Raw genomic sequence first — 24,859 nt, forward strand, 5'->3', positions numbered from 1 at the left:
AGATCTTGTTTTCTCTCTCTAACTCTGCCTTTCTAATAAACAAATAAAAATAAAAATTAAAAAAAGAAGTCATCTTATACAGCCTCTTTCCAGTAAGAGACATCTATCTTGCAAAAAAAAAAAAAAAAAAGAAGAAAGTAGCTATATTTGTCAAGTGTTAGACATTTCTAGGGATACAGTAGTGAACAATACAGGCCTAAGAGCTTAGTTCTCTTTTTGTTCTTTTTTTTTCCTTTTTTTATAGATTAAATTTTAATTATTTTCTATTTGAGATTTACACACACACACACACACACACACATACGCATTTATGTTTCCCTCAGGAAACCTTTTATTTAAGGTATACAAACTTCATGCAGTTCATAAATACAACTTTAGGAACATAGTGATAGTGATTCTTCTCACCATACCCACACTCCCACCTCCACTCCCCCGCTTCTTCCTCCTCTGTCTCCTATTCAAATTCTTACTTTTTACTAAGATCTATTTTCTTCTTTCCTCCCTCCCTCCCTCCCTCCCTTCTTTCCTGCCTTCCTTCCTTCCTTCCTTCCTTCCTTTCTTTCATTTGACAGGTAGAGTAATAGACAGAAAGAGAGAGAGAGAGAAAGGTCCTCCTTCCGTTGGTTCACTCCCCAAATGGCTGCTACTGCCAGCGCTGTGCTGATCCGAAGCCGCGAGCCAGGTGCTTCCTCCTGGTCTCCCATGTGGGTGCAGGGGTCCAAGCACTTGGGCCATTTTCCACTGCCTTTCCAGGCCACAGCAGAGAGCTGGACTGGAAGAGGAGCAACCAGGACTAGAACCCGGCACCCATATGGGATGCCAGCGCTGCAAGGCGGAGGATTAACCAAGTAAGCCATGGCACCGGCCCCAAAGATCTATTTTCAATTAACTTTATACACAGAAGATTAACACTATACTAAGTAAAGAGTTCAAAAATAGTATGGAAAAAAAACCTGTTGCTTAAACAGTTTTTTGATTTCTCTTTTGATTTCTTCCGTGACCCACTGTTCATTCAAGAGCATGTTTTTCATGCTTCATGTGTTTGCATATGTTCTAGAGATTCTTGAGTTGTTGATTTCCAGCTTCATTCTATTGTGGTCCGAGAAGATGCATGGTATGATTTTGATTTTTTTTTTTTTGAATTTTCTAAGACTTGCTTTATGGCCTGGCCTATGGTCTATCCCAGAGAAAGTTCCATGTGCTGGTGAAAAGAATGTGTATTTTGCAACTGTAAGATTAAAATGTTTTAGATGTCCTTTAGGTCCATTTGGTGTATAGTGTCAAGTAACTACTGTTGTTTCCTTGCTGATTTTCTGTCTGGTTGATCTGCCCATTGTTGAAAATGGGGTATTGAAGTCTCCCATTACTGTTTTATAGGAATCGATGTCTCCCTTTAGATCATTCAGCATTTCTTTTAAATAACCAGGTGCCCTGTAATTAGGTGCATATACATTTATTATAGTCACATCTTCCTGTTGAATGGATCCCTTAATCATTGCATGGTGCCCTTTTTTGTCTTTTTAAACAGTTTTTGTGTTAAAGTATATTTTCTCTGATATTACCATGGCTACACCAGCTTTTTTTTTTTTTTTTTTTAGCATGGAATATCTTTTTCCATCCTTTCATTTTCAATCTATGTGTATCTTTGTTGGTGAAATGTGTTTCTTGTAGGCAGCAAATAGATTTTTTTTTTCATTCAGCTAGTCTATATCTTTTTTTTTTTTTAAAGATTTATTTTATTTATTTGAAAGACAGAGTTACAGAGAGAGGTAGAGACACAGAGAGAGAAGTCTTCCATCTGCTGGTTCACTCCCCAGATGGCCACAATGGCCAGAGCTGCACCGATCCAAAGCCAGGAACCAGGAGTTTCTTCTGGGTCTCCCACGTGGGTGCAGTGGCCCAAAGACTTGGGCCATCTTCTACTGCTTTCCCAGGCCATAGCAGCGAGCTGGATCGGAAGAGGAACAGCTGGGACTAGAACTGACGCCCATATAGGATGTCAGCACTGCAGGCCAGGGCGTTAACCCACTGGGCAACAGTGCCACCCCTTGAATTCTTCATTTCTAAGATTTCATTTTGATTCCTTTTTAAAATCTCATGAGAAAAATTTTCAATCATGTCCTGTATGGATTCCTTCAATTCATGGATTTGCTCTGATTACTTCTAAGTAATCCTACAATCAGTTTTTTGAATTCTGTGTATGGCATTTCTTCAGTCTCTGCATTTTCACATTCTAGTACTGGAGTGCTGTTGTGCTCCTGTGGGGGCGCCATTTTGTCTTTCTTCAAGCACTTATTTCTTATTTCTAGAAATTGAGAGTCTAGGAAAGGAAGACTTGAATTTGAAAGATTCTGGTGCATCAGTGAATGTTTTATACTGGAAGAATGACTTGAGCTCTGCATGTTGGTATTCGTCTTCAGAAGATGAAAAACAGGCTTAGGATATGGGATGGTGATCTATTTTGTCTTGGACTTTGGAGTGAAGTCTTGGTGTAGCTGTCTGGTGCACAGTTGTGGGTGTGGGGTTTAGAAAAGAGATCCGTGGTGAGGAGTGTTGAGAGTTTCAGAGCTGTAAGTGCATAGGTGGTAACCGAAGTCATAGAAGACTGCATCTCGGATGTTGCCTTGGGGAGTCTAAGGACTGAAGAATAGACTTCTAGAATGGGCACTTGCCTGGCCAGCAATTACAGGTTCACAGAGGGAGAAGAACCCAGGAAAGAGAACAAGCCATATCCTCCAGGAAGGTAGGAGGACAGCCACAGAAGCCAGGAGAAGAAAGAGGGCCAAGGAAAGAATGGTTCATCAGTCACCAGTACCTGTTGTCTCGCTTGATGCCGCAAACCAAGAAGGACACGACATCGCTTCAATACAATATTCCAGCCAAAAATGCATGTTAAGAATCTAATCATGAGAAAGCATCAGATGAACCCAAATTGAGGAGCCTCCTATAAAACAGGCTGGGTTTGACCTTGCCGCTGCTGCTTGCAACACCGACATCTCTTATGGGTGCCCATTTGAGTCCTGGCTGCTCTGCTTCCAATCCAGCTCCCTGCCAAAGTGCCTGGAAAAGCAACAGAAGATGGTATGTGGGGAGTAACTCGGACTAGACTAAGTTACTGGAATTAAGACTTATTCTATGTATCTGCTCTCCCACAATATGGCGCTGGGAGAGGAGTAAACAACTTCTACACAGGTGCCTCCAGTTCGACCAATAACCTGCAGGAGCTGATCCTGCTCCTGATTGGAGGAGAGCAGCGTACTCGGCGTGTGGGTAGCAGAGTTGGGATTGGTGGAAGAGGACTATAAAGGAGGAGAGAGACAACATGCACCAGGAACATCTATCTGAAGGAACACCTGAGCAGCCCCCGAGAGAGCCGGCCGGTGGTGTGCCGCTCCCCCGCGGAAGTGGGGAAAGTGGCAGGGGGAGCCGCCCTTCCACGGAGGTGGGAGGGTCGGTAGCCAACCCGGGAAGAACCAGCAGCAAACCCGGGGAGGGCCGAGCAGACAAAAGAACAGCGCAGGGTCCTGTGTCGTTCCTCCGCGAAGAGGGGGAGTGACAATGGTACAAGTGCTTAGGCTCCTCCCACCCACTTGGGAGACCCAGATGAAGCTATTGGCTCTAGCCTGGCCTAGGCCTGGCTGTTGTCACCATTTGGGGAGTAAACCAGTGAATGGAAGATTCTCTCTCTCTCTCTCCCTGTGTCTGTATCTCCCTCTGCCTTTCATATAAATAGTTTTTTTTTTTTTTTTTTTTTTTTTTAAAGCTCTTGGGCTGTACTTTTCAAATATATTTTGGGGCAGGCATTTAATATCAAAGTACCTAGGTGTGATACCTGACTTTGGATCCCAACTCTAGCTTATTGACTCTTGGAGCCAGGAGTGATGGCTCCGGTACTTGGGTTCTTGCCACCCAAGTGGGAGACCTAAATTGGCTTCTGGCTTCTGGCTTCAGCCCAGTCCAGTCTTGGCCATTGTAGACATTTTGGGGAGTGAACCAGCAAATGGGTGCTCCCTTTCTGTCTCTCTGCTTCTCAAATAAATAAATAAATAAATAAAATCTTGAAATACTAAGGAATATAAAAGACTAAAGGAGATGTGACAATTAAATAAAATGTGTAGTTCTGGATTTGATCTTAGATCAGGGAAAAATTGCCATAGAAGACAATATGGGAACAGTTAACAAACTTTTTTAATGGGCTGTTCGGTAGTAGTGTTGCATCAATATTATTTGTCCTGAATTTGATAACTGTACTTTTTATATAATTGAAAGTCTTTGTTCTTAGGATTCATGTGTTGAAGTATTTCGGGGTGAGAAGCTGTAATGTCTTCCACTTACCTTTATGCTATGGTCTGAATTTTGTATCTTCCCAAAGTTATAATATTGGAACCTGATCTTCACTGTGGAGAGTTTTGTAGGTGATAAGTTGGGAGGGCAGAATGGGATTAGTGTCCACGCAGAGCTCCCCAGCCCTTCTGCCATGTGAAGTTACAGGGTGGGGATGACTGGGAGGAAGCTGGCCCTTGTCACACACTAAATCTGCTGGAGTGTTGGTCTTGGACTTCCAGGTCTCCAGAACTGAGAAATTAAGTTCTGTTGCTTCTAAGTTACCTGGTTTACATAGAGCACTTCAAAAAGTTATTGGAAAAATGAAATTAAAAGATAAGTTTATATTGGTGCAAATATGTAAAAAAAAATCTGTGTATAGGGCCGGTGATGTGGCTCAATAGGCTAATCCTCTGCCTGCAGCGCCGGCACACCAGGTCCTAGTCCCCGTCGGGGTGCCGGATTCTGTCCCGGTTGCCCCTCTTCCAGGCCAGCTCTCTGCTGTGGCCCAGGAGTGCAGTGGAGGATGGCCCAAGTGCTTGGGCCCTGCACCCCATGGGAGACCAGGAGAAGCACCTGGCTCCTGGCTTCGGATCAGCGCGATACGCCGGCCACAGCGGCCATTGGAGGGTGAACCAACGATAAAGGAAGACCTTTCTCTCTGTCTCTCTCTCTCTCTCACTGTCCACTCTGTCAAAAAATAAAAAGAAAAAAATCTATGTATAGTGTTCTTTTTCATCATATACGTTTTTCATGAACTTTTTGAATACCCCTCAAATAAGGCAGATGAAAAAAAGGAATTGGTGAATGTGGATGAAGGATATATGGGCATTATTCTTACAACTTTTCTATAGGCTTGAGACATTTTGAAGTAAAATGTTCTCAAAAAAAAAAAAGGAGTGGTAAATACAAAATTTCTGGTCTTATGAATGCTAAAATGTACAGAATGACCACTGGATTTAGCAGTATGGATTTGTCCTTGAACTCATGACACTTAGTTTAATAAATGTGCTGTGCTAGTAGGAAACCCATAAATTAGAGTTTGGGGGAAGAATAGGGAGCAACATGGATATAAGTTGCACTTTGGGCAAACCAGTTCTAGGGGAGTGGAGAAGGCAAGGCCACAGTGCCTGGAAGTGAGAGGGCGGAGAGGGGACAGAAACAGAGATAGAGAGGGCAGATGGCTCCGTCAAGAGGGTGGGGTGGCAGCCATGGAAGTCAGCTGCTAGTGGAGAGGTGGGGCCAAGGCAGAAGCATGGGGGCGTGAGAAAGGTTTTGAAGAAGTTGTTAAATCTGGGCAGGATGTGGACTGATGGACAAGGAGTCCTGGGAGCTAGAGCATGGATGTTCTACGGTGAGGAGCAGGGACAGGCACCTGGGGCAGGCAGTGGTACTTGGGAAAGGTGAGACGCTTTCAGGCAAGGCATGTGTGCATACCAGTGGGTGATACAGGGACAGCCGAGAAGGCAGAGGGGGTAGATTTGGAAGAACCTCATTTGCCAAGCTGAGCACTTTGCCTTTGGCCTGAAAGAGGTTCATCCTTTTATCTGGTATCTCAGCCCAAAGATGGCAGAGTAACCCTTTCTCATCGCCTCTGCAGGCATAGCAAAATATATTTTCCCAAGTCTTCCCAGATTCTCAAGCTGTAAGCCACGGTACCATCCTTGCCACCCTGTCCTTTCAGCCCCAAGCCCATCAGCAAAGCCTGTGAGGTTAAGCTTCCTAGTATGTGTCAATACCTGTTCCATTTGTGAACACCGGTTCATGACAAATCTCCATCTAGAATGTAAGTGCTGTGAAGTCGAGGACCATGTCTTTTCTGGTCACTGCTATATCCCCATCGTATGTCGCCATACCTGGGCCATAGTCGTTGGTCAGTGTCAGTTAGCTGAATGAATGAATGAGTGAAAAGTTCAGAGACTGAGCAGACTCTAGCAACTTTGCATCCAGTTAAACTGAAACCAAAACCATTGAAAAGAGAGGTGATTCTTACCTATGTGTAAAGATCTGCAGAACGAATGATTTCACACAAACCCGTGGGCCCCTCGCTGTCGCCCTTTGGCATGAAATGTGCAAGCTGTGACCAGAAATCGATTCAAGCTCAAAGGTAGGCAGCTGGGGAGAGCACATTTCTAAAATGATTGCTGATGTGTGCTGTGACATAGCAGCCCAGCATGGTGCCACAGAACTGGGAATGACCAAAGCAAATGGCACTGGGCTTTTTGCTTAAGAAATAAGAAAACTTAACCAAAGTAGGGTCTTGAAACAAATCTCATTCATGCTCAATTGTTTAGAAGATGCTTGGATTTAGATTTGATCTGAACGGGCTTTCTAGGTGGGTCCATCTTCAGAATTTACTACTGGGCCATGTTACGGTTTGGCGCATCAGTACAGTTTTCTAGCTTCTGGCTCATAGGTAGTTTCTGAATCTCAGCCATTCTCAGGCAAGTCCGTAAATTCCAAGACTCCTGTTGCTGGAAGTTCCTAAAAAATTATTCTGTGCAGAGAAGATTTTATTTAGTAAACATTTACTGAGGGTTGACTCTGCCACGCATCCTGGGTTAGCGAAGAAGAACCAGATTTAGTCTCCAGTTTCAAAGTTGCTCCCCAAGGCAGAGAACAAATCTCAGTCTGTTGTTCTTTTCTTACACAATGCCTGACTCAGTTGTCGGACAGGAATATTTGCCATTTTTTCGACTATTCAGTGTTAGGATTGCCATTCTGTCTTTGGAAGCTTTTCCGTTATATGCATCTTGGGAGAGGTAGAGCCCTCCTCCTCCTGTAGGAGCTCCAAAGGTGAGGTAACGACCTTTCCGGATCCTTTGCAGCCCAGGTATAAACATGGCCTAGACTTGGCAGTCAGATGCACACGCAGGAGACTCTGTAAGTGAGAGTGGTGTTACGCACAAGTACGGGCAGTGGGAGATGTGTTTTGAAGGTGGCAGGAGCAGAACTGGGTAGCTAGATGGCAGTAATGGTGCCAACGGGAGCACTCAGTGCCTGGTGCCGGCTGGCACTGAGGTTGCAGCTGGAGCCCCCTCCAGCTTGGGTTGCCGTTCTGTCCTCCCTGAACTGCCGTCTTGCTGCCTGAGTTTGGCAGATCCTGGCTGCTGGCAGCCTTGCCTTTTGCCTAACCATTTGCTTTGCCTGGCTCTCTAACCTTCCTGGTCATTTTTGTGAGCTCCCAGCCATCCCAGGAATACTAAAAAATATCAGAGTTGGTTTCTTTTGCCTGCAGTGCAAACTCTTGGTCCAGTAACCCAGGAAGAACATGAAGGTCACATTTTTACTTGTCAGTAATTCAATTTAATTTTGTATTTGGCGCTCCCTGTAACGTTGGGTGGTAGATACTTAACCTATATCACCATCACATTCCTTCTTCCCACCCATCTTATTTTATAGGAACAGTTAAAGGTAGTTTTTAGTGTTATGAAAGCACAGAAAATTGAAGAGTCGAGGGAAATGCCACAGATAATCCCACCATTCTAATTCAACAAGTTTTACTTGGATTTTCACCTTCTTAATGTGTATTTTCTTGTAAATTCATGAATATATTTAATATAAGCCATTCTTTATGCTATAGAAAGCATTTTAATTTAATTTTATTGCATTACCCAGCATTTCCCCTGTGATTTCTGCATTCACAGTGACAAGTTTTACTACAAAAATGCTGTTATGAAAGTTTATATTTTTATTTAAAAATTAAAGCACGTAGAAGTTACAAAACTATTGTAGTAAACATCTGTCCTCTCCTCTTAGATCACTTGTTAACATTTTGTTAGATTTTATGTCTATCTTTGAAAATAGTTTGAAGAAATGACACTTAAACCTCTTCGCAGTTCAGCATGCATTTTTCTGAGTCTAAGGACTTTCTGCCACATAACTACAATACCATTACCATGGTTAAGAAAATTAACAGGGGTCAGCGCCATGGCATAGTAGGCTAAACCTCTGCCTGTGGCGCTGGCATCCCATACGGGCGCCAGTTCAAGTCCCTAATGGCCTGGGAAAGCAGTGGAATGTGGTCCAAGTGCTTGGGTCCCTGTACCCGTGTGGAAGACCTGAAAGAAGCTCCTGGTTCCTGGCTTTCGATCAGCCCAGCTCCGGCCTTTGAGGCCATTTGGGGAGTGAACCAGTGGGTGGAAGATCTTTCTCTATGTGTAACTCTGCCTCGCAAATAAATAAATGAATCTTAAGAAACCCAATAATTTCATAGTATCATCTAGTCCATATTCAGAATTCCCCAGTGTGTTCCATAATACCTAGGTTTTTGTGCCTGACTCTTCCTTTGTTAAGTTCCTAGGGGCTTGAATAGTACCAAGTTTGGGGGAATGTATTTCATGTACCTGGACCATTGCTGTTTCCCCAGTTAGTTCCTGGCTGGCTTCTGGGTGGTCCATGCATTCAGATTCCTCTCTGGAGTTTCTACTGATGGTGGCCCCTCGTGCGGTAGGGGCAGGTGTTTCTGTTGATGGTGGCCCCTAGTGCGGTAGGGGCAGGTACTCACTAACGCCTACCCTGTGCCCTCCTTCCTTCCTTTCATATCTAGTCTTGAAGGCAGGAAACCTTGGCCTGACTCATTGCACTGGTTTTCCTCTAGCCCAAATCCCTTTAAGGTTCAGGCTTTTGAAATGTAAAAGCCTTTCTTTATATAAGGTCATGTCATCAGCAAGTAAAGACAATTTCACTTCCTCCTTTCCCATTTATTCCCTTCTCTTACCTAATTGCTTGGCAAAGAGTCCCAGTGCTGTATTAAACAGAAGTGGTCAAAGTGAGCATCTCTGTCTTTTTCTTGCATTTTTCAATTAAAAGTAAAATAAAACCATAAAAGAACATTTTCTCCAGCTTTCAGCCACTTATGATCTGACCACTCAAATAGAGACGTGTTGTTGGACCACACAGCACGCAGTTGGCGAGCAAAAAGAACATGAGTTAATCTTTCAAAACGTTATATTGCCTTATTTGTTCTCTGCAGACATCAACGTATGTGTTTAGTTCTCATGTCTCAGGATGGCCAAGTAAAACACTTCTGAACTAGACCACTGATCCTGTCATCCTAAATCCTGTACTACTTTTTTTTTGTGTATAGTTTCTTCATGTTTCTCAAATATATGTTTTTAGATACAATTCACACATTGGCAAGTCATTACCAGTTAGTCATAAAAAGCTGTTGTCCTGTTCCCCCGTCTCCTAGGCTACTCTACCTCTCCCCAGGGCCACTTCAGGGCAATGGGTGAAGGCCTAGATGGGCAGGGCACCTTCGGGACCCTGTCTACACCTGTTGTGATGGGTCAGTGCCAGGACTGCAGGATACCTCTGTGGAGCAAATATCGTCGAATCACGTTTCCCTCTTGCTTCATCCCTTCCCTGGCAGCCTGTTTCCACGCAGAATGAAGCTCCAGCCACTTCTCGCAACACAGAAAGCATCATGGTCTCTGGTCTCTGCCTCCCTCATGAGCTGCTCCTCGTTATTTCCCCACATTGTTGTGCCCCGTCCCTGCTACCTGTGTTCTGTCCAGACTGGACTTTTGGGTACCTTATAGGTTCCATGCTCCTGCTGGATTTTGGGTCTTTTCACAGTTGTTCCCTCACTAATCCCCATCAACCTCTAGGTCCTGATCCTGGGTTATGTGACATTTCTTCTTGGACCTTCCAGGTCTAGGGTGAGGCTTCCTGTGGCTCTGAATTTCTTTCGTTGTAGAATTGATCACGCAGTGTCTTACTGCTGCTGCTGTCCTGTTGGGACTCTCACCCCTAGGAGGCTAGCGGCAATTCTTTGCTTCCTCATCATTTGACCCTAAGTGTCTAACATCATACTAAATGTTCACTGGAAGAATTAATGAGGTTTACATGCACCTCCACGTGTATATGTGTGTGTTATGTACACAAGACGCACACATGAGGAAGAGGTGGAGCGAATGGAGATGGGAAGCAGGAGGCGGGAGGATCTGGGGCTTGGCTAAAGTTGCTAAATGGGAGCGCTGGTGCCAGCGTGTAGGAGGAGATATTGTAAACTCGGATAGCCTGGTGGAAGGATGCTAGCAGAACCAATACCAGCTGGGTCAGGAGATCGTTTTACAGAAAATTTACATCCTAGGTACCTCATTGTGGCATCCTCAGGCTGGTTAAGGATGAAAGTTTGGAGAAAAACTTGGGTTTCCATACCTTTACAGTATGAAGAAAGCAAGAAAATAAGCATGGGAAATCTACCTCTCATGCCCTGACCGAAAGAACAAAGAGACTCCTCTTCCTTGCATTTTCTTCCTTGTGAGCTAAGAGAGAACAGAATAGGGGAATGAGGTTTCGTGGTAAAGCTGTTTCCTTCCTGATTGAAGATATCTGGCCATTTGGAGTGTGCAACTATTGACTGGATGGCCACAGTTCTTTCCTGTAGAGAGAAAGTAGAGAGAAAAATAACTTTCCAAGGGGTTTGCCGTCTCTGCCAAGGCCCTGCAACATGAGACTGAGCCGGTCAGGCAGGTGAGTACACCCAGGCTGAGTCAAAGGCACTCGTGTCGTTAGAGGATGGCAGGGCAGCTGTTCTGCTAGTGAACAGATCGTCCCAGGTGTTTGCTGGTAATTCTGTGATAGAAGCTACCTAAGGATGTTATTGTGTAAGCCAGATTGTGAATGTATCACGTACACACATATGTACGTATAGTCCTTAGCTCAAACTTAAGAGCATAGCACCGTCCAGTAGGCCTATGTCAGCCACATGTGGAGTTTACATTTTTCTAGTAGCTAGTTGCATTATAAAAGTAAAAACAGAATAATTAATTTTAATACTTTCTTTTAACTTATAATATCAAAATTGAAATGTGACTGCAACATGTAATCAATATAAAAATCATGAGATAGTATATACTTCCTCCCCCATATTTAGTGATTGAATCCCAGGGTGTATTTCATACTTACAGCACCTGTTAATTCTTGCCAAGTGCTCGGTAGCCCCATGTAACTGGTGGTTGCTATGTTGGACAGCACGGAATGTAGGACAATGCCTTTTAAACGTTTTTGACCAGCATAAAAATGCATGTTTAGTTGTATCTCAGTATATACACACATATATTTATAAAGAAGCAAAATTTTATGTCACAATTACTCTGTCATGCTATAGATAGCACACTCTGATATTTTCTATTCTGTTTCATTTCATTAAGAAAAAATCCTGGTCATGACCCACTAACCCACTAAATTGACTTAATGGTTATGCAGGGTGAAGGTCTGCAGTTTGAAAACCACTGGTGTGGAAAGCAGGAGGGGTTGCCCCTTGAATGAGAGGTTAAAGGGTCAGGTTCTAATGTTAGTGCTTAGCACAAAAATCTCGTGTGGCCCAAATTACCTCAGATTGCACTGAATCTTCACAATGTCACAAGGCAAGAATTAACTTCTCTTGTTTCTCTTTGTATTTTGATTATGACCTTCCCCACCCTGAGACACTGGGGCCAAATTCTAAAGAGTGGCAGAATATGGGGCTGGTACCGTGGCTCACTAGGTTAATTCTCCGCCTGCAGTGCCGGCATCCCATATGGGCGCTGGGTTCTAGTCCCGGCTGCTCTTCTTCCAGTCCAGCTCTCCTCTGTGGCCCGAGAGTGCAGTGGAGGATGGCCCAAGTGCTTGGGCCCCTGCACGCACATGGGAGACCAGGAGGAAGCACCTGGCTCCTGGCTTCGGATCGGCTTAGCTCCAGCTGTAGCTGCCATTTGGGGAGTGAACCAGCAGAAGGAAGACCCTTCTCTCTGTCTCTCTCTCTCACTGTCTAACTCTATCTGTCAAACAAACAAACAAACAAACAAAAAGAGTGGCAGAATAAAATTTTCCTCTCATAATTGAATCAAAATAAGTTTGTGTGTGTGTGTGTGTGTGACAAATACAGCAAATTGAATTAATATTATTTTTTGTTTGTGTGTGTGTGAAATCTTATAGGATCTATGAAATGGCCTTGGCGTGAGGGCTATGCTCAAATTGTTTACAGCATAAAATGTTTATTTTCTTCCAAAGTAAAGTTAAGAAAACACATTAGTATAGTATGTTTAGAATGGTGGAGGGAAGAAAAAGCCCTCTCTTACAGTATTGCAGGTCCAGAAATGGTTAGGAGATTATATACCATTTTAACAAAGGGCAGTAAATTTGTGAGGGAGTGACAAGGCAAACTGAAAGGGGTTTAGGTTCTAGGGTTGGTAAATTGTGGGAAGGTAACTATATGGAGAAAACTTACAGAAGTCAAGGTTATTATCCAAAGAATGCTAGTAATAGCTAACATTGATTGAGTGCTTACTATGTGATGGTTCCAGGTTAAGCACTTTCCAGGACCACATTTACTCTTCAAAATCAGCCTTATGATATAGGAGCTATTATTAGCTTATTTTATAGATAAAGAACTGAGGCTTAGAGACTCAGTTAATTTGCCCAAGATAGACTCCAGGTGATGAATCCAGAAATTCTAGCTTCAGTTTATTTTTTTTAAAGATTTATTTTATTTATTTGAAAGTCAGAGTTGCACAGAAAGAGAAAGAGAGGCAGAGAGAGGGAGAGAGGTCCTCCATCTGCTGGCACACCCCCCAGTTGGCCACTACAGCAGGAGCTGCTCAAATCCAAAGTCAGGAGCCAGGACCCTCCTCTGGGTCTTCCCACATGGGTACAGGGGCCCAAGAACTTGGTCCATTTTCCTAGCTTTAGGTTAAGTTCTTAACCATTATATATAACAAAGTAGGGTAAAAAGCTTTCAAAAGCAGCCATATGAACTCAGAGGCCTAACCACTTTGGGTGGAAATGTTAAATTCAGCAAAAACCTTATGTGCCCCAACAGCAACAGAAGATAGTAGTATTTTAGAGTCAATGCAATTGTAATGACAACAATTCATATTTTTGATATGTACTGTGTGTAGTTCTTGTATGCTTTGTAAATGTTGGCTTATGTGGCCAGGTTTATCAGTAGTCCCATTTCACAGAAAGGAAACCAAGGTATGGAGTAGTAAAGCACCTTGCCCAGTATCACCGAGCTAGTAACTGGCAGCTGAGATTTCACTCCAGGTGATCTCAGTGTCTGTGTGTTTTACTGTCGTGATTATCTACCGCTCAGCACAGCAAGAACAAGCTGTTTATAGTATTGAATGTAAGTGAAGGCCCTGGTATCTTAAGACTGGGAATATAAAGGTGTTAGTGAGAACCAATGTGAACAAGGATTTGAAGGTTTGAAAAAAATTCAGATTCAAATTCGGAGGGTCCAGAAATGCTGTTATTTCAGGGCTGGAGGTTGGGGAGAAGATATCTAGATGCTTGGCTTAGCCTGAAATGGCAAAGTGGCACTCACGTGAGAATGTTGACATCTGCTGTAGACTGAAACCTATCCCCAAGGTGATGGTGTTTGGGAGGTGATGAGATCATCAGATACCACCCTCAGGAACGGGATTAATGCCCATATAAAAAGAGGCTCCCCTTTCTCCTTCCACGTGAGGGCACAGTCTTTGCCCTTTCCATCCTTCTGCCTCGCGAGGACTCCGTGTTTTCCATTTGTCTTCTTGACAAGGTGAGGATGAGGATATTGGGGCCATCTTTGAAACAGAGAGGCCAGTTCTTACTTAGTCTCAGGCATTTTGTTCAAGCAGCAAAATGTACTGAGACAAAATTCCATCTAAAAATTTAAGGCATATCCTGTGGCTCGTGTGGGAGATCTAAAGGATTTGGGGCAGAGGAATGGAGAGATTGTGGCCATGTGTGTTAGAAAGCGCAGGGCATTCATGGGTGCAGTGAGGAAGTGGAGGCAGGGAGACCTCCCGGGTGACACCTTGGCCAGAGGGGAGAGCATGGTGGGGATTTGAGAAATATTTCAGTGGCAGAAAATTTGGCTTAGCAAGTGACTAATTTTAGGGACAATGGAAAGAGAGGATCCAAAAATGAAGTAAGATCTCAGATGAGTGGCTGGTTTGTGAATCTGGGGAAAGTGACAGAAATGAAATATATCACCTTAAAAAATGAAAATAATATAATATGCCTTTGAAGCAGGATAAATGGAGGAAAATTCTTCAGTTAAGGGACTTAAGATCCCTATATATAACCCACTTTTATTTATGGCATGAAATGTGTTTTTACAAAAATGTATGTGGGGCTGGTCCTGTGGCATAGCTGGTAAAGCTGCTGCCTGCGGAGCTGGCATCCCATGTGGGCATGGGTTTGAGTCCCAGCTGTTCCACTTCCGATCCAGCTCTCTGCTATGGCCTGGGAAAGCAGTAGAAGATGGCTCAAGTCTTTGGGCCCCTGCACTACCTGGGAGACCCGGAAGAAGCTCCTGGCTCCTGGCTTCAGATCGGCACAGTTCTGGCCTTTGCAGCCAAGTGGGGAGTGAAGCAGTGGATGGAAGACCTCTCTGTCTCTGTCTCTCTCTGCCCCTGCCTCTCTGTAACTCTGCCTTTCAAACAAGTAAATAAATCTTAAAAAAAAAATATGTGTAGGAATAGGAATTTAGACTAGTAAATACAATTCCAATTAAGATGCCCACGTCCCATATCAGAGTACCTAGGTTTGATACCCAGCTCCAGTTCCTGATTGCGACTTCTCAGTAATGTTGAAGTGGGAAACAGAACTGATGATTCAGTAATTGGCTTCCGTCCACCCCTGTGAGACATGTGGCTGAGTTTCTGGTTCCCTGCTTGACATTGGCTCAGTTCTGGCTGTTGCAGGCATCGGAGGAGTCATCTAGTGATGAGAGCCCTCTCTCAGTGTTTATCTGTCTCTCTGCCTCTCAAATAAATAGTTAAGATATGTGTGTATTAGAATAAAAAACAAAAGAAAAAGAAAAAAGAAAAAAAAAGAATAAAAAAACAGAAAAAAAGAGATATGTGTGTATTAATCTGGCATCATATTGTATATAATTTTCCCCACCATATATACATCATCTTCCCAAGCCAATTCATATACATCCATGACATCACTATCAATGGCTGTATAGTATTCTGTGTGTATGTAGAGAGGTTCATTTAACCAGCTGACTGTTGATGGAAATTTCAGTGGCTTATAGTTTTTTTTTTTTTAATTGTAACCAACCACGTAAGGAATGACTTTGCATATCTTTGGATTTTTGTGCCAATCATTTATAGGATAAAATCTTCAGAGTAGCTTTACTAGGTCAAAGGGTAAACACATTTAAAATTTTGATAAGTTCTTCTAAATTGCCAGATGGTCAGATTTTTAGGAAAGGGTAATGAGTTCTTCTTTGGTCAAGTAAGGTCAAGGTGCAGAAGATCTGAGGACACTGCCAATGCTCCCTAATCAATTAGTAACACAGGTAGGTCTCTCAATAGAAGTGACAGTTGGAGATGTGCCAAATCAGTATGAAAACTCCAAGCCTCATTGTGATTAAAGACAATAAACTATGATTCAAATATTCACAAAGACATACTAATCACATTAATTATAAAGGCTCTCATGTACTGTGAAAATATATATAAAACATAAAAACATAATTCCATCTTCAGTGTACCATAAAATGAATCCAATGGCTATGACAAATATTAATTACATATTTAAGCAATAATTTTTCTTGCCTCTTTAAATTTAGAAATGCTTTTGCAGGATTGTTCTGATTCCTGAGATCTCTTCATAGCATTTGCAGGTGTCAGTGCCGGTCAGCTAAAGACCACCAGGAGCACTCTGGCAGTTGAACAGTTTGGGATTGTTACTCATTGCAGTGAGGGAAAGCAGGTGCCAAGGGAGCCATGGGGCATCTTATTGAGAGGGACTGAGAAAGGATTTGTTACAGGATTTGGACTTGAGAAACTAGGGCTTTGCTCTGGATTGGGAGTAAAGAAGTGGGAGTAAATACAATTGGATAGCTTAATAAATCTTATCTAAAACGAGAGAAGATTGGAGCAGGACCCAGGCTGTAGTTGGTGAAGAAGCAGCAGCTATCTGTGTCTGCTAGGATCGGGGATATTTGGTCGTTTTTGTGGTTGAACACTTCATATTTTGTCTGTGTTCCAGAATGCTTGTTTTTGACCTGCTCCTTCGTGACCTCAGAGTGCCCTTTCTGATGTTGATTTTCTTTCAAATTGTTTATGTTCAGCAGGAGAATGCCAGGTCCTACCTGTGAATTCCAGCAGATCTAACACCAGGGCCAAGCTGATAGTATTAGGCCAGGTCCTGGATGTCAGGGCAGCTCTCCTCTTCCTCACAAAAAAACAAGTTCCCACTGCCTTTGCCTGGATGATCCTTCCTGATCCTTCACGTTTCAGCTTCAACCTGACTTCCTAAGGATAGTCTTTCCCCTGGAAAGAAACAGGTCAGGTCTTCTTCCGACATAGCCCTCCACACCTTCTGCTTCACCTTTGACGCACCCGTCTCAGTTGTAATTGCCTGACTGTGCCAGCAGTCGTCCAACAGCAGTCTTGGCAGCTCGCTGTGAGCTCCAGGAGAGCAGGGGCCATGTCCATCTTTTTCTTCTCAGTATCCCCAGCGCCTCCCAGAGCAATGAATGGTGCAGGTGCTCAGTGTTAGTCCTGGATGAGAGAACTGAATGGACACAAGACGAGAGCTCCTTGTGACTCACGACGTCGGTGTCCCACAGCCCAGACCGGTGCTTGACACACAGTAGGTGCTCAGTAGATGCTTGCATAACAGGTCGTGAAGATTTTATGCCAACTTGATTAGGCCACAGGATGTCCAGAGAGCTGGTTAAATGTTATTTCTGAGTTTGTCTGTGAGTATTTCTGGAAGAGATTAACATTTAAATTGGTGGATTGAATAAGGCACGTGACCCTCCCCGGTATGGGTGGGCATCACCTAATCCCCTAAGGCCTGATTAGAGCGAAAGGCAGAGGAAGGTTGAATTCACTCTACCTGAAGGGCTGGCCTGGGACCTTCTCTTTCCCTCTGTGCTCCTGCACCTCGGGCCTCCAGACCTGGGCTGGGGTCTGTCCAGCTCTCAGGCCTTCAAATGATGCCTCCAGCTTTCCTGCGTCTCCACTGTGCGGGTGACAGGTGCTGGGACTTCTCAGCCTCCACCGTGTGAGCAAATTCCTTATAGCAATTCTCTGCATGTGTATATCTGTGTCTGTGTCTAAATCTAGAAAAAATATATAATAGGTTTTATTTCTCTGGATAATATATGACCTAATTCTTTTCCATTCTTATCATTTTGTCCGAGAAACCTTTCCAGTGGCTCCAATGATCCCAAATAATCGAGGATGCTTGATGTGAATGTAGTTAGTGGTAAAAGTTTTGGCATGTGCAGTGGAAAGAAGGGGCCATCAAAGAAGGAGGTACCTTTTTCTGAAGAGAGGAGAGAACTTCCACTTTGATTATGGCCTTGTCTAAATAAGGTCAGAGTTTGTGAACTCAAGAGGCTTCCATAGCCTTGGCAGCTCATGACAAGAGCCTTGGGTGATTACTGATGATAAATAAGAGTGTCAATTGTTAAATCAACAACGGGAGTCACTGTGCACTTATTCCATCTCTGTCCTTAATGTGTTGTATTATGAGAATTAACAGTAAAACTACTACTAAAATAGTGCTTTATACTTTGTGTGTCTGTGTGGGTATAATCTGTTGAATTCTTTCCTTAATATATACTAAGTTGATCTTCTGTATATAAAGATAATTAAAAATGAACCTTAATGAAGAATGGGATGGGAGAGGGAGTAGGAGATGGGATAATTTGTGGGTGGGAGGGTGATTATGAGGGGAAAAACTGCTATAATCCAGAAGTTGTACTTTTGAAATTCATATTTATTAAATAAAAGTTTTCTTAAAAAAGAAACAGCTGAGTCAGTTTGCATTCAAGTTGAAATAAATTGTGTAATAAATTAAAAAAAAAAGTTTAGGCGTATGGAGAAGTTAGCTGGACACCATTTTGAAATGTGAGGTTTGACCCAAATTTGCTCCTCTTTGCTCCATACACCTTTTTATCTCCTCAGAAGCTCTGCACGGTCTCAGACCAAATAAAGACTCCCTAGAACCCAAGGGTGGCTGTCAGAGCCCGGCACACTTCCTTGTTGGGAAGCCATAAACACAATTACCAGATCATTAAGGATTTTCAAAGAGGCGCTTTGAAGCAACGTGTGTGGAATTGCCTGGTTGGGCATGAGCTGTGTCCTGCACACACCAGCCTCCCTGTTGGCAGCCATCTAGGAGAAGACAAAGTATTGTGAACTGACACAGCTTAGTGGCAGGCGTGGGGAAAGCTGACAGGGACAGCCAGGCTCCACTCATGGCCCTGATGCTCCTTGGCTGTTGTCCCCTTGGATAATACACCAGCTCGGGCTTGCCGAGCCTGTTTACTCACGTATGAAATAGCGTAGTGGAGGATTGGTGGTGTCTTAGGTTTTTGTTACTACGACTGAAATACCTGCGAGAGGCCACTCGGGAAGGAAGAGATTTATTTCAGCTAAATGCTCTGGAGGTTCGCAGTCTGAGACCAAGTAGCCCCATTAGTCTGGTGTCTGATGAGGGTGGAGGCTGGCAGTGGGGGGATGTGTAGGGCACACTCCAGTGCTGAGCCAGAGAGCTGGCAGACAGGGAGCTTGGCTTGCATACTCAGTCCTCTCAGAAACCTGCCTTCCAAGGGCATGTCCCCAGTGACCAAAGGACATACCGCCAGGGTACGTTTGTGCCAAGGGTCGTTTGGATATTTATAACACCACCCATGGGCCATACAAGATTATCAGCCTAAAAATTCGCCTGCTATAGATTTGTTGAATTTCACGTCCTGCCTGCAGCTGCCTTGACTGAGCCAGAGAAGGCCAGACCAAATGATTTTGAAGGCCTTATACGACTTGTGGGCTGGACATTCCCCTGCCTTGCACTAGGCCTACCTTGCAGATACTAAAATTGAATCAAACCCCCACCCTTAATTTATCAACTGCTAACATGAATACGTTAACTGTTAACATAAGACCTTGGAGTTTAAAAGTCTATATGAGGGAAGAAATCAAATCTTGTCCCAAACCTCTACCCCTTGAACTAGTTTGCTAGGACCCCCATAACACAGTCCACAGACTGGGTGGTTTAAGCAATGGGAACTTATTTTCCCACAGTTCTGAGATCAAGGTGTCAGCAGGATTGATTCCTCCGGAGTGCCCAGAGGGAAGGATCAGCCAGGCCTCTCTCCCTGGCTGGTGGATGCCGGCTCCTGCCTGTGTTCTCCCATCATAGTCCTTCTGTGGTGTCCAGACTCCTTTTTATAAAGACTCCAGTCATACTGGATTAGGGCCCACTCTAAAATGACCTCATCTTCAAACAGTGCCACCTAGGGGTTAGGACTTTCAGCATATGAATTTGGGGAGGACACAGTTCCAACCCAAAACACCCTCCAGAGCCTAGGCAGTTCCTCTCATAAAATAAGTGTATTTCCCCATCCTTTGCGGCTGTGTGGACCTTTTGACTGGCTCTGACCAATGGGACATTAGTAGACGTGAAGCAAGCAGGATTCTGAAACGTGCCCCTGTGTTTCTTTCAGTCTAGTTCCTCTACAGATGCGTTTAGCCTGAGAAAAATCCCCAGGCTCGTCTGACACAGCATGAGAGGCCTGAACTATGAAACCAAGTTGTCCCAGTCATCCCAGCTAAGGCTATCCAAGATCAGCAGTGGCCAGCAAGCCCCTATACATGTGAGTGAGTCCAACCAAGATCAGCAGAGGTACCCAGATAACCTGCAGCTAACCATAGGCATATGAACAAGGCAGTGAAATCAGGTGAACCCAGCCCAGAGCAGCTGAACTCAACATCACTGCTGCTTGTTACACAGCCTTACTGGGTGGAACACAGGACTGAGCCAAGATTAGCAATACTTGAATCAAGAGGACCCATGAAGGAGTGCACAGCCCTTTGGGTAAGTATTAAGTGAATTGCAGCCATGACATTACAGTGTTTCACAAAACCTTGAGTTTTTTTTTAAAGATTTATTTATTTATATTTTAGAAAACTTTTATTTAATAAATATAAATTTCAAAAGTACAACTTCTGGATTACAGTGGTTTTTTCCCCCCATAACCACCCTCCCACCCCTTAAGGGCTGATTCTGAGGGTAGAGTGCTGTTTAGGGCACTTGCCATTCTATGAGTCTGCTGTGTATCCGGTTTCCCATGTTAGATCGTTCTCTCCTTTTTAATTGTATCAATTATTATTAGCAGACACTGAAAACCTTGAGTTCTGTGTAAAAGTCAGGGGTTACCAATACAGAATAACATAACTATGTAATGATCTGGGTGAAAGTGTTGGCATGAATAAAGCTGACAGATCAGACACTTGCTATAATGTATAAACTTGAGCCTACACTCCTGCACAATAACCATTCGGTGTTATATAATATCTCTTCTGTGTGGAATCTGTTTTATAAGTTTTCAAAAAATATTGATTATGTCTTTGAAAGGTAGAGTTACAGAGAGGGACACACACACACACACACACACACGAAGAGATCGATGTTACATTCTTTGGTTTACTTCACAAATGGCCGCAATGGCTAGGCCAGGGTTGGGCCAGGCTGAAGCCAAGAGCCTGGAACTCCATCCAGGTCTCCCACGTGAGTGGCAGGAGCCCAGGCACTTGGGCCATTGTCTGCTCCCTTCTCAAGTGTATTGGCAGGGAGTTGGATCAAAAGTGGAGCAGCTGGGACTTGAACTGGCATCTGTGTGGGATGCTGGTGTCACAGGTGGCATCTTAACCCATGGTGCCACAACACTGGCCCCTGCATGGATTCTTAGGAACTGCTTACAGGAAAAATGAGGCTCAGAGAATCAAAATGACTTGTTCCAGGTCACATGGATAGCAAGTGGCAGAGCCTTTATCAGATGAGATGTTTGTAATTTTGCTAACATGAGAAAACATGGTATTTTCACGTCTTCTCCTAAGGAAGATTTTGACTTTATGTTTAATTTAAATATTTAATTTTTATTTAAAAGGTAGGGTTTCAGGGAGAAGGAGAGAGATCTTCATCCACTACTTCACTCCCCAAATGGGTGCAATGGCTGAGTCTGGGCCAGGTCAAAGCCAGGAGCCTGGAACTCCAACCAGGTGTCCCACATGGGTTCAGGGGCCCAAGCACTAGGGCCATCTTCTCCTGCTTTCTCAGGAGTATTAGCAGGGAGCTGGATGGGAGGTATAGCCTGCAGGATGTGAACCAGCATTCATTTGGGATGCCTTGTCCCAAGCAGCACCTTAACCTGCTGTGCCACAACACTGGCCCTTGACTTTTTAAACATGAGTAAACTGAGATGAGTACTTCTCTGGAAATCTTCTGTTTTCATTTGCAGATCAAAATGGGCGCAGAGTAGAAGATTGGGAATTCATTCATTCATTCAACAAATGTTGATTGCGGCCCTATTCTGCCTCAGGTACTGTCCCAGGCACTCTTATTTCCAGTTCTGCTGGCTCCCCCCACCCCTTGTTGTCCCATTCGTTTTCTCATCAATCCCTTCTCTTTCATTGTCCTCTGTGAATGTTGACAAAAAGGGTAAAAATGCTTGTTTGTCAGGGTGCATCTGTACAAGACTGATGCTAAAATGGTAATTGCTGTGGGTGCACCTAGACACCTATGTTTTGTAGAGAGATTTAGAGTGTGCTCATCAGCCTAAATACAACACTGCAATTTTGCAGGGGCCCGAATCAGGAGCCGTGTACTACATGTCTTCAGAGGTCACAGTTACTTCCAACCTTTGTCCATTCATGCATCCATTTCGTTGGTTACTCTGTCCTCCACGTGAATTACCCTCTGTGTGACTATACTGAATATACTGAATCTATGGTGGGCATCATTCATTCCATCTCATTAAGAAGGATTGTAGCGCCCCCAATGATGTAGAACTTATTGTATGCCAGCACTGCCCTAAACACTTTGCATATATTAGCTCTGCATATATTGTCTCTGCAACAACCGTATGGGTATGTGCTCTTGTCGTCTTCCTTTACAGATGGGGAAACTTTGACATAGGGAGGTCCTGTGGATGGTGACAGAGCAGGGGATTGAGTTCCGTCCGGCATTTGGATGCAGGGTTTGCCTCATCACTGTCCTTCTCTGGACCACTGTTGGGTGAGTCTGGAGCGTGCTAGGTGGTGAGACTGATGGGATCTGGAAGAGGGTATTTGTTCAAGATAAAACCACTACATATCCAGACCCACTCCAGTAATGGACTCCCTGTCAATCCCACAACCTTTTCAGTCTCACCTTTCTTTTGAAAGTGACCCTCAACAGAGCTTTAGTTATTGCCCATTTTTGGATGAGAAGATCATCAGGGAGAGGAGGAGCAAGGACATCCAAAGGCATTTCATTCAAGCCTCAATTTACTCATCTGTGAAATGGGAACAAACCAGACAAATATTATAACATTAGGTGCTAACTTTTATTGAGCACTTAGTGTGTTTGAGCACTTTGCTGAATACTTTGGCACTTGCATGTTCTCATTTAATTCTTTTTTAAAGTTTTATTGAAAAGCAGGGGGTGAGAGAAAGAGAGAGAGAGAAAGGAAAGAAAGGAAAGAAAGGAAAGAAGGAAGGAAGGAAGGAAGGAAGGAGAAGGAAGAATTATTCATCTGCTGGTTTGCTCCCTAAATGCCTGCAACAACAATGGCTGGGCCAGGCCAAAGTCAGGATCCTGGAGCTCAATTTGAGTCCCCCACGTGGGTGACAGGGACTCAAGCCATCACCTGCTGCCTCCTAGAGTGCACATTACAGGAAGCTGGAATCAGAGTGGAGCTGGGATTTGAACACAGGCCCTCCAATATGGGATGTGGGTGTCTTGAGTGTTGTCTTACTGGCTGTGCCAAACACCCACTCTTCTCACTGAATTCTGAAAGCAGCATTGTGAGTAAGCCATGCTCATAGTAGTTCAAGAAGTTGTCCAAAGCCACACAGCTAATAAGTAGGAGGCAGAGTCTGTATTCAAATTCAGGCTACTGAGTGTTGAACACTTGACACGAATACAGCACCAGTGGTTCTTACAGGGCAATACTGCCTTCTACAACTCCTTCCAGAAATTTGTGGGGATGGTTTTGGTAGAATGTTAGGGAGAGGGGGCAGTTCTGTGGCATAGCAGGTAAATCCCTGGCCTGCAGCGTCACCATCCTGAATGGGCGCTGGTTTGAGTCCACTTCCCATCCAGCTCTCTGCTGTGGCCTGGGAAAGCAGTAGAAGATGGCCCAAGTGCTTGGGCCCCTGCACCCTCGTGGGAGACCTGGAAGTAGCTCCTGGCTACTGGCTTCAAATCAGCTCAGCTCAGCTCTGGCCATTGCAACCGTTTGGGGAGTGAACCAGTGGATAGAAGACCTCTCTTTCTTTCTGGGTCTACATCTCTCTGTAACTCTGTCTTTCAAATAAATAAAATAACACTTTAAAAAAAAAGAATGATAGAGAAAACACGACATTGGTAGGCTTTGCTTTAGGGGACTAGGTGAGCTAAACATGCAGAAGTGTGTGTGGGAGACTTGCTGTGTGTACTGCTTCTCAGTGTCTTGCTGGACATTCATGTAGTGAAAAATCTGCTTATGGTCATCTGAGTCTGTTTCACACGTAAACATAGAGTGTATTTTCCAAAGTTTTACTATACTCAGCTTTTGCTTCCAGTGTGAAATGAGATTTGCTATTATTTATTAAAAAAGAAAAAATGCTGTCCACAGTTGTACTTAATTTCTTTACAAATCACACCACCAACGACAACACTGTTCAGTCCCATCCCCAGTGGGAACACCAACACCACACGCCTGAACCAGCTTGCATCTGTAGCTCTTCTGCAAAAGCTGTTTTTGTCTAGGTGCCACCATCACACTATCTCACTATGTCTTACAGGGTTTACGTATGAAATTGTTGTGAATATTACATATGTATGTTGGATGGAAAAGGGGAAAACATGATGTATTAGAAAAGCATGGGTAGAATGAATATTTTTTTTCTATTTCTTCGTTCTCCCTTTAATGAAAATCCACACAGCACCCTTTGCTGAATGGCTTTGCAGTGCCCCCTACCAAAGTGGGTGGAGAATATTTCTCTGCCTTGTGGATTCTGGCCTTGGCCGTGAGACTTGTTTGGCCAATGGAACAGGGACAGAGTGGAAATGTGCTGGTCCTGAGCCTGTCCCTCAAGAGGCATCGTGTGCCGCCATCAGTCCTCTTGTGCTTCTGCCATTTGCTATGAGAAATACATGCTCGGTATGAGGAGAAAGGGGATATCCTTGGAGCAGACTCGAAACCTGATGTCAAGTCCATAGGACCCCTCGTAAGCTCAGCAGAACCATAGGCAACCACAGAGCCAGGAGCAAAAGTAATACCTACTTATTCTTGTAAGTCACTGCAATTTTGAGCTCGTTAGAAACTGTCTGATACAAGGGGCTATTGAATCCGATAGGCTTGATGAACCCTGCATTCTACTATTCCTCCTGTAAGCAAAGCAGTTAGCTTAAGTCTTGGCACGCACGGTCATCTCTTCATAAACGGGAGTGCTTCTGTTAGCCCTGTGGAACGGCCACATGATATTCTGCTGTCATGTTAAAGAGGAGCCCGGATGCCTGGCTTTCTAAAACTTAGGCTTAGGCTTTGAAATTGCTGCAATTACTG

At 44.0% G+C, this 24,859-nt stretch overlaps 1 protein-coding gene across 2 annotated transcripts in view; it reads left to right on the forward strand.

The window, feature by feature from the left end:
* SUDS3 (SDS3 homolog, SIN3A corepressor complex component) overlaps positions 1-22,740 on the forward strand; it is a 92,539-nt gene extending 69,799 nt beyond the window's left edge. For both annotated transcript variants that reach the window (XR_011385215.1, XR_011385216.1), the window contains exons 12-13: positions 21,569-21,649; positions 22,226-22,740. The gene's annotated coding sequence lies outside the window, so the exon portion shown is untranslated. The remainder of the gene's footprint in view (positions 1-21,568; positions 21,650-22,225) is intronic.
* Positions 22,741-24,859: the final 2,119 nt, after the last annotated feature.

Source organism: Oryctolagus cuniculus, chromosome 21 (assembly GCF_964237555.1).
Source record: "Oryctolagus cuniculus chromosome 21, mOryCun1.1, whole genome shotgun sequence".
Taxonomy (NCBI): Eukaryota; Metazoa; Chordata; class Mammalia; order Lagomorpha; family Leporidae; genus Oryctolagus; species Oryctolagus cuniculus.